Genomic DNA, 13,087 nt, shown 5'->3' on the forward strand with positions numbered 1-13,087 from the left:
CGGTATAAAACATTACATCTGGCACAGTCGATTGAAATAAATCTTATATTAATGAACAAAGTGCAAAGTACAGTTGTTACATGGCATGAAAAAGAAAAGAAAAATAAAAGTTTGTTTGCTCAAAAAGATATAGTTGTGCACCTATACTCGCAATCCGGCCTACAGTAGACAGCCAGCAAGCATGACTTCCAGAGTTCTATCCCCCTCCCCAATCCTTGGCAGATGACTCACTCGCACATCAGGAAGAGGGGGGGGGGTTGTAAGAGGGGCTTTGGCTAATACCATCTTCAGATCTTTCTTGCCCTAGCCACACAAGGAATTTGCCCTACACAACAGAACACTAGTAAATGGTAAGGAAAACCACTCCCACCATCTGCTTTGCTGGATTCTACCTAGGCAGGATTAGAGAAAGTGTGCCTGATGGAAGGAGAGAGGAGAGGAGAAAGGGAAAAGGTAAAGAAGGTACCCAGGATGGTCCAAGCAGGGAAGCAGAAGGGGAAAGTGTGGAGGGTTATAGGAACTGCAACAGTGAATATTCTCAAACATCTACAATTATGGCAAGTTCCTAATATAGATGCACTATGTTCACTGCAATATTCACTGCTGTAGTCATCAATTCTAGAAGACTCCCAATGTATAGAGACTAGAAGTGGCTAATCCTGATTGGATTATAAAGAAAGCAGATCTCAAAGAACAGCTGTGGCAAAAATGTCAAGGCTACAAAACCCAAACAATGCATAGAAAAGGTGCCTACAAAATGACAATGTCACTGCTTCTGAAAAGACTGAGTACTGATCTCACTGAGAAAGGCTATGGTGGCCACAGTGGCTCTAGTGAAATGGGCTTTGACATGACCTGGCACAGGTTTTCTGTGAATGGAGAAGCAAAAGCAAATATACAGAGCAAGCCATTTGACTGGTCTGTTTATCGGCAGGTTTTCCCTCCCTGCAAGAGAGACAACGTTGATCTAATGCTCTCATTTATCCTCATCCCATCATCTATGTAGCACCTAGCTCAGTGACTCTTCTACCTGCACCCAACAGTACCATTCATTCCATTGGAGAGGGATTACAACTAAGACAACCAAGCATTCCAAGGTGAAGCAACAGCCTGGGCCACAACCACTCACTCCTGCTCAGAAGGCCCGATCATCACATTCATTCCCTCAATAGAAAGAGTAGGGTGGTAAGAAGTAGATCAGCTTGGTGATCCTACAGGGTGGACTATCCTCCAGTGGAAATAAAAATGGGAGGTGTACAGCCTTACTCAAAGATAATTATGTTACCACCTTCGGCATGAAAGTAGGTTTAGTACACAAGGTAAGCATGTCTTTATGAAAAAAACAAAAAGGGCTCTTTTGCACATAAGGGCTTGCAACTCAGAGGTTCAGCTAGTAGACTGCCACCAAAACCACCTCCTCCCACAAAATATACTTAAGGGCAATGGGAGCAGCTGTTTAAAGAGTGCCATCAGGATGAGTTTCTCCAGTATGTATTTTAGGTCTCATGGTTGTGTAATACCCCTGTTGGGTAATCTGAAATGTAGTGCCCCCTTTAAGAAACTGATCAACTGATAAATGAAAAAATGGGGGAATCCAGTGGCAGAAAACCAAATACAACTGACAATGAACCCTTAAAGAGGCAGAAGATAATCCTGTTTTATAAAGGTTTTATAGACAGTTGACAACCAGGGATACTTGGACAGAACTAGGGTCATGGTCTTTAGCAAGGTATCAGTAGGAGAATTCTGTCCACCCAGCTACGTAGGATTTCCTTGTGTTTGGTTTCCTCGTCTCCTTCACAATATTTAGCAAATCTTATGAAAATATGTGCCTGGAAGGGATCAGTGCTAGACCAAACCAAAAAAGGGAACTGAGCAGCAAAGAAAGCACAAAGAAACATAGCAACACACTCAGTGAAGCTCGCTGGGTCCATTAAAGGCAGACAGTTCACCAGTTAACACACTGAAGTCTTCTGGATAAAAATGAAGTAGTTTATTCCAGTACAAACACCAAAATTACAGGTTCCAAAACACAGATTGAGTGCTTTCATTCCTCACAAGGGAACTTCTTCAGAATAACTACTGTTTGACTGCCCTTCACTTTTGTACTCTCTAATAGTTTAATTGAAAAGTTTGTTCAATAATCACTTCAAGGCTCCAGAGAGCAACCCTGCATTACCAGGCTATAATTCATACCACACCTTTCGACCACGTAACCTGGACCGAAACACCAAAGGCGGAGGCGTGTCCATATTCATTAAGGATATCCACACCTCCAGGCTAGTTGCTCAGCATAATGCATCCGAGATTATCCAAGTGCAACTAACTCTGGGCAAGACCACAATCCAAATTGTAGCTTGCTACAGATCCCCCCACCGTGCCCCAGGATTCCCACTCCTCATTTCTTGATACACTGGGAAATATTAGGGTACAACCTAACACCCTAATAATGGGCAATTTCAACTACCTCACCATTTATTGGGAAAACTACTCATGTACCAACTCTTTTGCTCAACGTTTTCTGGAATTCATAAATTCCAATGCTTTGGATCAACTTATCCACACCCCCACCAGGGGCAGCAATATCCTAAACCTGGTCATTACCAACATGGGCAACCGGTGTTCCACACCAGAGGTCAATTCATTGTTGGTCAGATCCAACCACAAGCTAATCACCCTAGACATCCACATCCCACCCCCCATTAGGGAAACCATCGAAAAAAATGTCTCCAAAGCCAACTTCACGCTTCTTAAGACAGAAGTGGCAAACTTCACGACACTCATGCTTTCGGACAACAAAGGTACGACTGCTGAATCTTACATAAATGCACTTTATAAGCACTTACACAAGTGCATGGATTGTGCAATCCCTAACAGAACGAAGATGCTATCCTCCAAAAAAAGGAAGCCAATCTGGTGGTCCCCTGCCATAAACAAACTCTACAACAGAAGAAAGAAACTGTGGCAAAAAAAGAGTAAAATACCATGATTGGAGGAAAGTACAGTTGTGTACACTTACCATAAATATAGATGTTCGAGTGTATTCACTGTTGCAGTCATTACATTTGGGTAATCCTGCTGGCAGGTTGGCCTCAGTCGTCCTGAATTCCAAAGTCTTGGGTCCTGTGTCGGCTGCTGTCGCCCCTTCCCTGATGTCAGGGGTATAAATGAAGCAGCCAACGCCATTTTCTTCAGTTTTTCTTGCCCCAGATGTCAGGTGCCCCCTAAAAGGGTAACCAAAAATTTATATATATATATATATATATATATATATATATATATATATATATATATATATATATATATATATAAATACATGCACCAATATAAACTTTACCTTCATCTACAAGCAAATACACCACATAGGTTGTACAAATCAGAGAAGGAAAGAAAAGTTCCAGCAGAAAAAAGGGGGATGGCAGGTGGGTAACCTGGACTGCAACAGTGAATACACTCGAACATCTACATTTATGGTAAGTGTACACAACTGTACTATGTTCTTCGTGTTTCACTGTTGCCTATGGTTGGGAGGCTGGAGGTAAACAGCATTAGGAGCGACTATGAGGCCCTGCAGAACTGCAGTGGCAAAGCCTACCCTGGATTTAGGGTAGAGTGGCAGATGATAGTGCTTTGTAAAGGTGTGCACTGAACTCCAAGTAGCAGCCTCTAAAATGTCTTTGGTTGGTACTCCCCTGAGAAAGGCTGCTGAAGTGGCTGCAGCTCTGGCTGAATGTGGCCTAATGCCCTTAGGCACTGGCTTGCCATGGTGTAAATAGAAGAAACAATTGCAGTGGCCTATCCACTTGGAAATAGTCTGCTTTGAGATGGCCTTTCCTTGTGATCCTGCATCATATGCCACTAGTAATTGCTCTTTCTGAAAACTTTGGTTCTTTTCAAGTAGAATCTAAGCTGTCTGTGTACGTCCAAAGAATGCAGAATTCTCTCCCCCTTGTTCTGTGGATTTGGATAAAAAGTTGGCAGATGAATAGTTTGGTTAAGAGCCACACTGGACACCACCTTAGGCATAAATGTTGGGTTTGTCCTCAGAGACCCTATCTGGATAAAAAATGATAAAAGGTTCCACAGCCATGAGTGCCTGTAGCTCTGAAACTCGTCTTGCAGAAGTTATTGCTAGGAGCAGAGCTGTTTTCCAAGATAAAAACTTTATATCAGCAGTAGTAGCTGGCTCAAAAGGAGGCAGGGTGAGTTTTTCCAAGACATAGTTGAGGTCCCATGCAGGTATTGGTGATCTCCTTGGAGGCCTTAAATTTTTAGCTCCTCTGAGGCCTTAAATTTTTGGTTCCTCTGAGGTACTGCTTTAATAAAGGATGAGAAAAGATTGGTGGCTCTGTATTGTAATGAGCCGAAATGGCAGAGGCATGAATTTTAATTGATGAGAAAGATAGGCCTTTGTCCAGCATCTCAGTTAAGTATTGCAAAATCTGAGGAATATTTGGTACAGCTGTATCAGTTCCTTGTGCCTGGTTCCAAGCACAGAATCTCTTCCATTTTCCACCATACGATTTTCTAGTACTAGGCCTTCTGGCTTCCAAAATGATATCCATCACAGCTTTACTGAGAGGTGTGTTTTGTATGACTACATTATCCTCCATGCTGCCAGGTTTAAAGTACTGAGTTGGCTGTGCAGGATCTGACTGTTTTGCTGGGACAGTAGATGAGGTATTTGAGGTAAGGTCCAAGCTGGGCATTGAGACAAGTTCCTTAGGATTGGATACCAGTACTGGCAGGGCCAGTCTGGGGCAATCAGTATCATCTTTGGCTTCTCCTGTCTGACCTTTAGGAGTACCTTGTGGAAGAGAGGCAGTGGAGGAAAGGCATATACTGATAGGTTTTTCCAGCTGAAAGATAGGGTGTTCACTTTCAATGCTTGTCTGTGATAAGTCCTTGTGCAGAATCATTTTAGTTGGTAGTTGTGAGGGGAGGCAAATAGCTCTATGTCCGTGCATCCCCATTTCCTTGTTATCATGCTGAAGACTTGTGGTTCCAGCTGGCACTCGTGGGGATCCATGAGGTTTCTGCTTAGCTCGTCTGCCAGAGTGTTTTCCTTTCCTGGCAGGAATTGTGCCTGCAGATGTACTTGGTAAGTCAATGCTGTGTCCCACAAAGTCATGGTTAGTCTGCAAAGGGGTTAAGAACGTGTGCCCCTCTGTTTGTTTATATACCACATGACCGTGGTGTTGTCTGTCTTTATCAGTAGTTGTTCTGGATGAAGTAGGTCCTTGAAGGCTGTTAGGGCATTTTGAACAGCTAGCATCTCTTTTTGATTGATATGTAGATGCATTTGGTTTGAGGCCCATGTGCCCTGAATGCATCTTCCTGCCATGTGGGCCCCCCAGGCATAATCTGATGCATCCGTTGTTAGTGTCTGCCTGGCTGAGGGTAATGTGAATGGCTGTCCCTTATTCTGGTGACAAGCCTTCGCCCACCATCGAAACTCCTGCTGCAGGCAGGGAATGAGAGTAATCATTGTTTCCAGGCTGTGGCAATGTTGAGTCCAAACACTTTTTAGGTACCACTGAAGTTTCCTCATATGCAGTCTTGCATATGGAATTAGTAGGATGCCATGAAGCCCAAAGCCTGCAGATAAGTGGGCCTTTGTTGCCAACATTTTGAAATAGGTAGTCAGTTGCCTTTGTCTGGCGTGAGATAAGCCATCTGGGCAGTTGTATTTAAGCTTGCACCCAGGAATATTATCTCTTGAGAGGGTACTAGTTTTGATTTCTTTTCATTGACTGTGCACTCTAGGCATGTTAGAAGTCTTTTCACAAACGCCAGATGCTGTAGAAGAATGTCTTTGTTCCCTGCTTGAATTAGACAGTCGTCCAAGTAAGGATATATTTGTATTCCTCTTTGTCTGCAGAATGCAATTACTGGTTCAAGGTAATTTTAGGTCTAAAGTCACAAGCCAAGCATTCTTGCCCAGCATGGGCAGAAGCTGCTGCAAAGTCAACATTTTGAATTTTGGTATATCCAGGAATGTGTTCAGAATAGATAGGTTCAGGATTGGTCTCTAGGCCTTGTCCTTTCTGGACACCAAGAACAGTCTTGAGTAAAATACTTGCCCCTGCTCTTGCACTGGTACTTGTTGAATGGCCCCCATGTCCATGAGGGATGAGACTTGTTTTTGCGCTTCTGCCCATTGATTTTTTTGGCAGATGTGGCCAGCCGTTTGCCTTTGGCAGGGTATGGAAATGGAACTTGTAGCCTTGTGACACTACATTTAGAACCCACTTGTCCTGGGTTATAATGTGCCAATTTTGAGAAAAAAGTGCTAATTTTCCCCCTGAGGGTGCTGCCAGGAGATAAGTGCTTGGTGCAGGCAGGGGGAAGTCATTGGGACTGTTTCTTGTATGGTTGTGATTTGTCTTCTCCAACTTTGGAGGTAGAAGCACCCCATTGCTTTGACTTGTATATGAACCTTGCGTCTGGGATCTGCCTCTAGGGGGTCTGGATCTGCCCCTTTGAGGTCTGTCTGACACAGGAAAGGACCAATTCTTTGTAAGCCAGTGCCTACTAAACCTAGGTGGCTGTACTTGTAAAAAATCTTTGACAGTTTGCATAGATTTAGCTTTGTCCTCCATTTTATTTAACACCAAAGTATCATGCTGTAAAGGTGCATCTAATAATTTAACTTTGACATGATCAGGCAGATTTTGTTCCTTTAACCAAGCATGCCTCCTAATTACAGAACCCGTAACTGCGGCCCTGCAGGAGGCCTCCAAAGAATCAAAACCACATTGCAAAGTATGCTTTCCAACTTGTTCAGCTGCATGCAATAAATCCTGCATTTCCTTGTTTTCTGCACATTCAGAGTTTAACAACATTTTCTGTTTAAGCAATGCCATGACATGTTGCTGATATTTGAGCATATGAAACTGACAGTTTAAGGCCCTTATAGCCAAGGTAGCAGATGTGTAAACCTTTTTTCCCCATCTATCCAGTGCCCTAGAATCCCTGTCAGAGGGGGTAGGGTTTTTTGCAGCTGAAGCCTTAACTCCTTTGGGACCCTATGAAATATTTTCTGGGTCTGCAGCAGGATTTTTAAAAAGGAATTTATGAGTGTCAGGAACCCTGTAATATCTCTCAGGCTTAACAGGAGCTGGAGGTAAGGAGTCAGGGGTCAGACTAGACTCAGAAAACACAATCTACAATGTCTAACACAGGTGGAATGGCTAGATGCCTGTTTTGAGGAAGTAAAAGGAAATCCCTGAGCCTCTTTTTAGATTCTGAAAAATCCTAGCTCTCCCAGTGGAAATGCTCCCTCATGGTATGCAAGGTTTCCCCAAACGAATAGTCCTCTGGAGGAGAAGCTGAAGGTATAGATCCTTCAGCATTAGAATCCTCATGGGGGGGGAAAGAATGTTCCTGATCAGAAGAGGAATCAGAAGAAATAGAAACCTGATCTGAAGATTCATAGTCAGTCTCTTGCCTAGGCCTTTTATCAGAAGGGGGATGGGAACCCCTGATCAAGGTAATCAAGTCTTCGGCCATTTTGAGCACCTGTTTTTTGGGCATAGAGGCCTGTCCATGTGGATCTTGAGTTTGCTTCTTTGCTTTAGAAGGTGCTTTAGTCTTTGCCTTTGAAGCTGAATTCGGTTTAAAGTAAAGATGTTTAGGTCTGAATACACCCTCAGAAGTCGGTGCCTGCTCAGCGGCTCCGGACCCATCTGAGGGGATAGTGTCCGAGGCTCTAATACCTTGAGTTTCCAGCGGTATAGCCGACTCCACGTGGGAGTCGGTAGCGGCCTGCAATTCTAAAGTAGCGGGCGTCAGGGGCTGCGAAAGTCCCTCACTGAGAACCGGCAAACCGAAGACTGGCTTAGGAGAAGCTTCGGCATCGGTTTTGGACCTCGGTTGTTTATCTCTCTCCTTTTCTTTGCGTTTTTTGTGAACTCCGGTAGTCGGATGGCTATCCAACGACATTTCTGGATAATTAAACCGGCATCCAAAATAGCTTAAAGCAAAATCATTCCGATGCTTAATAGTGTGTTGGTTAAATCTAGCACAAAACCGACAACCAGAAACGTTGTGATCACGGCCTAGGCAAGGAATACAGTAAGGATGAAAGTCCTTATGAGGTATTTGCTTTCCACAAGAAATACAATTATTAACTTTTTCTGACATCGGTCTGGAGCATGAAAAAAGTTTCCCCAACGGGGTACTTAGCTTTATTGAAGACTTCGGGTCTGAAACTCGAACACGAAAATCTCAGGAGTCGGCCGACTGGCACATGCGAACTGCTTCTGCTTCGGGAACCGCGCGGCAAGAAAGACGGAAGAAAATGGCGTCGGCTGCTTCTTTTATACCCCTGACGACCTGACATCAGGGAAGGGGGGACAGCAGCCGATGCAGGACACAAGACTTTGGAATTCAGGCCGACTGAGGGCAACCTGCCAGCAGGATTACCCAAATGTAATGACTGCAACAGTGAAACACAAAGAACATCTCCCTGGTCAGCCTCAGTAAGAAGCTGAGATCCCTCATAAAATCCTCCAAAGCCAAGTTATGAAAACAAAATCACCACTGATTCTAAAGACAACCACAAAGCATTCTATAGCTATATCAAGAATCTCAAAGGCAACACTCAGATCTGCTCTGAGTTGCAGCACAATGGCACTAAATATACAGAACCAACTGATATTGCCAACATCCTGGCAGATCGGTTCAGTGCTAACTTTACCCCCCTCCTATCCCTTACAGGGCCCATCTCTATACTGGAAGAATGCAAAGTTCCTGTAATCACGGCTGCACAGGCAAAAAAAAAACACTCTCCAAAGGCAAGAACACAGCATCCGTGGGACATGACAACATCCCAGGCTGCGTTCTACACTAACTACAGAACGAACTGGCACTCCACCTAAGTACCATGTTCAATCGTAGCCTCACCTCAGGCTTTGTGCCCACTGAATGGCACACAGCAACGGTTATCCCACTCCACAAAGGGGGAGCCACCATGGACCCCGGGAACTACTGCCCCATTAGCCTGACGAGCCTGGTCTGCAAGGCTATGGAACATATCGTCATGGAACTCATAAACAATGACAGTGGTAATCTCCAAACTCTAGACCCTACTCAGTTCTGGTTTGTAAAAGGCAGATCATGTCTCCTAAACCTGACAGACTTCTTTGAAGTGGTCACTAAAGCCGTAGATGAGGGTAAGGTGGTTCACACAGCCTATCTAGATCTCGCCAAGACTTTCGACACCATCCCCTACTCTGGAATTATAGATAAACTCACTAAACTAGGTATAAATCCCTGTGTCACAAGATGGGTTGCCAACTGGCTCACTGACAGAACCCACACTGTGAAAGTAGCAGACTCCAAATCCAACTTCAGACCAGTGACAAGTGGAGTACCACAGGTTTCAGTCCTGGGTCCTTTTCTCCTGTTTGGTAGCTACTACTCTGTAGTACAGGCTAACACAGAAGGTCTTTGGCTAACGAAGTTCGCAGATGACTTCAAACTAGGAGCCATAATCAAAATTCCTAACGATGTGGACATCCTGCAAAAGGGCCTCACTGAGACAGATACCTGGTGTCAAAGCCACGGCCTCAAGCTCAATGCCAAAAAGTGCATTGTCATCCCTTTGGGTAAAAACTCTGTACCCATGAACTACCACATAGGCGGTAGTCTACTTAACACCGAAAGTGTGATATGAGACCTTGGTACACAGGTGGACAGTAGTCTCTCCTTTGATAATCACATTGCCACAGTAGTCAGGAAATCCTTCTACGTGGCACACCATCATGAAAGGTTTCTCATCCAGGAAAAAAGAGGTCATTGTTCCCCTCTACTCGTCACTCAAACCCATAATAGAGTACAACGCCCCTTTTGGTATGTATCTCACAAGACATCTACAACTGGAAAGGCCACAGAAGTACCTCACATAGAGGATTACTGGCCTCAAACAGATGCCCTACGCAGACCATCTCAAAAAACTCCAGCTTTACTCCGTTGCATATCGTCTACTCAGAGGCTATCTCTGCCTAACATACAAAGCTATGTCAAACCCAGAGCTGTTGGACATGCTCCACTTAAAGAAATCCCTAACCCTCCGAGCTACACACTCTAGGGACCTAAACCTTGTCACCACAATAAACAGAACATGCTGGAGGGATAGATTCCTGTCCCAGAGACTTCCCCTACTCTGGAACAAACTACCTATCCATATCAAACAAAGCTCCTCATTAGCACTCTTCAAGAAAAATCTTAATGATTGGATGGGAGATAGGAAATTCACCCCGGGGAACACTTCTGTGGCTCTGCTCGACAGGGGCACAGGAAAATTATTTTCTTGGGTGGCGAAAGCCAGGGTACCGTTTGGCTAGGTTTATATAGGCCCTAGGGCCAGTAGCCTAGTACCCATCTATGAACCTACCCTATGAACTTCACTCACATTTAAAGACATGGTCTAAAAAACTGCACCAAATGTAAAATACACACACTGCATTTTAAAACATTAACGGATAAAAAACTGTGTACGTAGAAAATAAATTTGCATTAACAATGTCACAGTAATAAAGCCCTCCTTTTGAGAGCAGGAACTAGTGAAATTTATTTGTTTAAACCTGGTGGCATATCAGGATCTAAATTCAGCTGCCACATCAAATTCTTTATACTCAAGGGAAGTCTCCCAGTCCTCACCCCCTTCTGAAAGGCATACTTTTTCCAAAACCCAAAACTTGAACTTGGCTTGCTTGCAAGTTAAAGTGTGTTTGTATAAAGCATGTGTTTCTTTTTGCTTATTAATCTCATAGAAATGTTCATATATCCGTTGTTTCAACTTTCTGTCTTCCCAATGTACTATGATGGACATTGTTTGCAATAAGCTATATATACTACACCTACTGCATTACAGTTGTAGTATCCCTTTCCCTACCAACATTCTTAAATTGTCTCCAATGGATACATCTTCCCTATTTTCTATAAATGCACACTGGGCACAAGCCCCACATTTATAAGTACCATGTTTGTTTTTCCCTAGTTTTTGCTCACCCTTTCAAAAATATTTTTGAAGTTTGGGCCCCTTTTATATCCGAATTTTAAGGTCTTAGCAAACACATCCAGACTATTGGGCATTCTGGAAAGCAGTTCCCAATATTTTATAATAATTTCTTTGGCTTTCTTAGTGTCTGAATGGTACTCTACAGCCATAAATAATTCCCCCTTATGTTCTATTTGTATATCGTATTGTGGAACTGCTTGCAGCACACTGTTATGTCCCAAAAGGGGTACATATTTTTTACCCCAGTTAGTCAAAATTTCCTCCTTGGTTACTTTAAACTCATTGGGTATCCCCTTGTCTGTAAATAGTTGTCCAATGTAATTCACCTCCTTAATTAAGTCCTCCATGTAAGTGGTCATGCGTGCGGCTCTCACCATATGCTCCTTTATTGTGTTCTTTTTTGCATAAGGGGATGCCCACTCTGGAAATGAAGATATGAGTTGGAAAAGTTTTCGATACAAAGTGGATATATACTTGTTCATATGTCTATCCTTTCTGATTTTTACATCCAAGTAGTGGATCTCCTCTGTATCCACGTTGTGGATAAAGGAAAGGAAACTAGTGGTATTGTTAATATAGGTAATAAAATTCACTATATTCTCCACAGGTCCCTTCCAAATAATAAAAATGTCATCCAAAAAACAAAAATAATATCTAATGTTGTTTGAATACATAGTTGTGTTGAAAACAAAATTTATTTCCCAATATAAGAGAATATTGGCATATGAAAGGGCACAAGATGCCCCCATAGCTACCCTATCTGCCTATAGTATTCTCCCTGGAAAAAAAGTAACTGTTTTTTAATACTGTTCCCATGTTTTCTATAATTATTCTGAACTTTTGATGAGACAGAAAATCAAAATCTACCAAAACATCCTCAAACCAAAGCATACCAGTATAGTGGGGAATCAAACTATATTCTATTTCCACCATATTTTTTAAAAAATTTCATGAATCTATTAATATGTGCTGATATAATCCATAAAAGGGTTTAAGTTTGGGTGTCAACATATATAGCTAGAGGTTGAGTTTTTAAACCTACTGAAGAGACTTATCAGACGTAAGGGTGGGTTCACTGGGGTCCTTATGGACAGTACAGTTGTGTACACTTACCATAAATGTAAATCTTCGAGTGTACTCTCACTGTTGCAGTCATTACATTTGGGTAATCTGCTGGCAGGTTGCCCTCAGTTGGCCTGAATTCCAAAGTCTTGGGTCCTGCGTTGGTTGCTGTCTCCTCTTCCATGAAGGCAGGTTGTCAGGGGTATAAAACAAGCAGCCAACGCCATTTTCTTTAGTTTTTCTTGCTCCAGATGTCAGGTGCCCCCAAAAAGGTAGCAAAAAAATAAATATATATATATATATATATATATATATATATATATATATATATATATATGCATCAATACAAACTTTACCTTCATCTACAAGCAAATACACCACATAGGTTGTAGAAGATAAAGAAGGAAAGATAAACTCCAGAATGAAAGGGGGATGGCGGGTGGGTAACCTGGACTGCAACAGTGAATACACTCGAACATCTACATTTATGGTAATTGTACACAAATGGACTATGTTCTTCGTGTTTCACTGTTGCAGTCATTACATCTGGGTAGAATCCCGAAGCTATGGATGGGAGGCTGGAGCTAAACAGCATTAGGGGCGGCTATAAAGACCTGCAGAACTGCAGTGGCAAAGCCTGCCCTGGACTGAGAGAAGCAAATGATAATGCTTTGTAAAGGTGTGAACAGAACTCCAAGTAGCAGCCTCTAGAATGTCTTTGGTTGGTACTCCTCTGAGAAAGGCTGCTGATGTAGCTGCAACTCTGGTGGAATGAGACCTAATGCCCTTGGGCACAGGTTTGCCAAGGTGTAAGTAGCAGAAACGAATGCATTGGCTTATCCACTTTGAAATAGTCTGCTTTGAAATAGCCTTTCCTTCTGATCTTGCAGCATGTCACTAGTAATTGCTCAGTTTTTCTTAGAGCTTTAGTCCTGCTCAAGTAGAATCTTAGCTGTCTGTGTATGTCCAAGGAATGCAGAATTCTCTCCCCCTAGAGTT

At 42.9% G+C, this 13,087-nt stretch overlaps 1 protein-coding gene across 1 annotated transcript in view; it reads right to left on the reverse strand.

Moving 5' to 3' along the window:
• The window catches only part of RBBP6 (RB binding protein 6, ubiquitin ligase), a 2,624,906-nt gene that overhangs the window by 717,395 nt on the left and 1,894,424 nt on the right, over positions 1–13,087 (reverse strand). The window lies entirely within an intron of this gene.

Source organism: Protopterus annectens, chromosome 12.part0, assembly GCF_019279795.1.
Source record: "Protopterus annectens isolate FY-2018-M chromosome 12.part0, PAN1.0, whole genome shotgun sequence".
Lineage (NCBI taxonomy): Eukaryota > Metazoa > Chordata > Ceratodontiformes > Protopteridae > Protopterus > Protopterus annectens.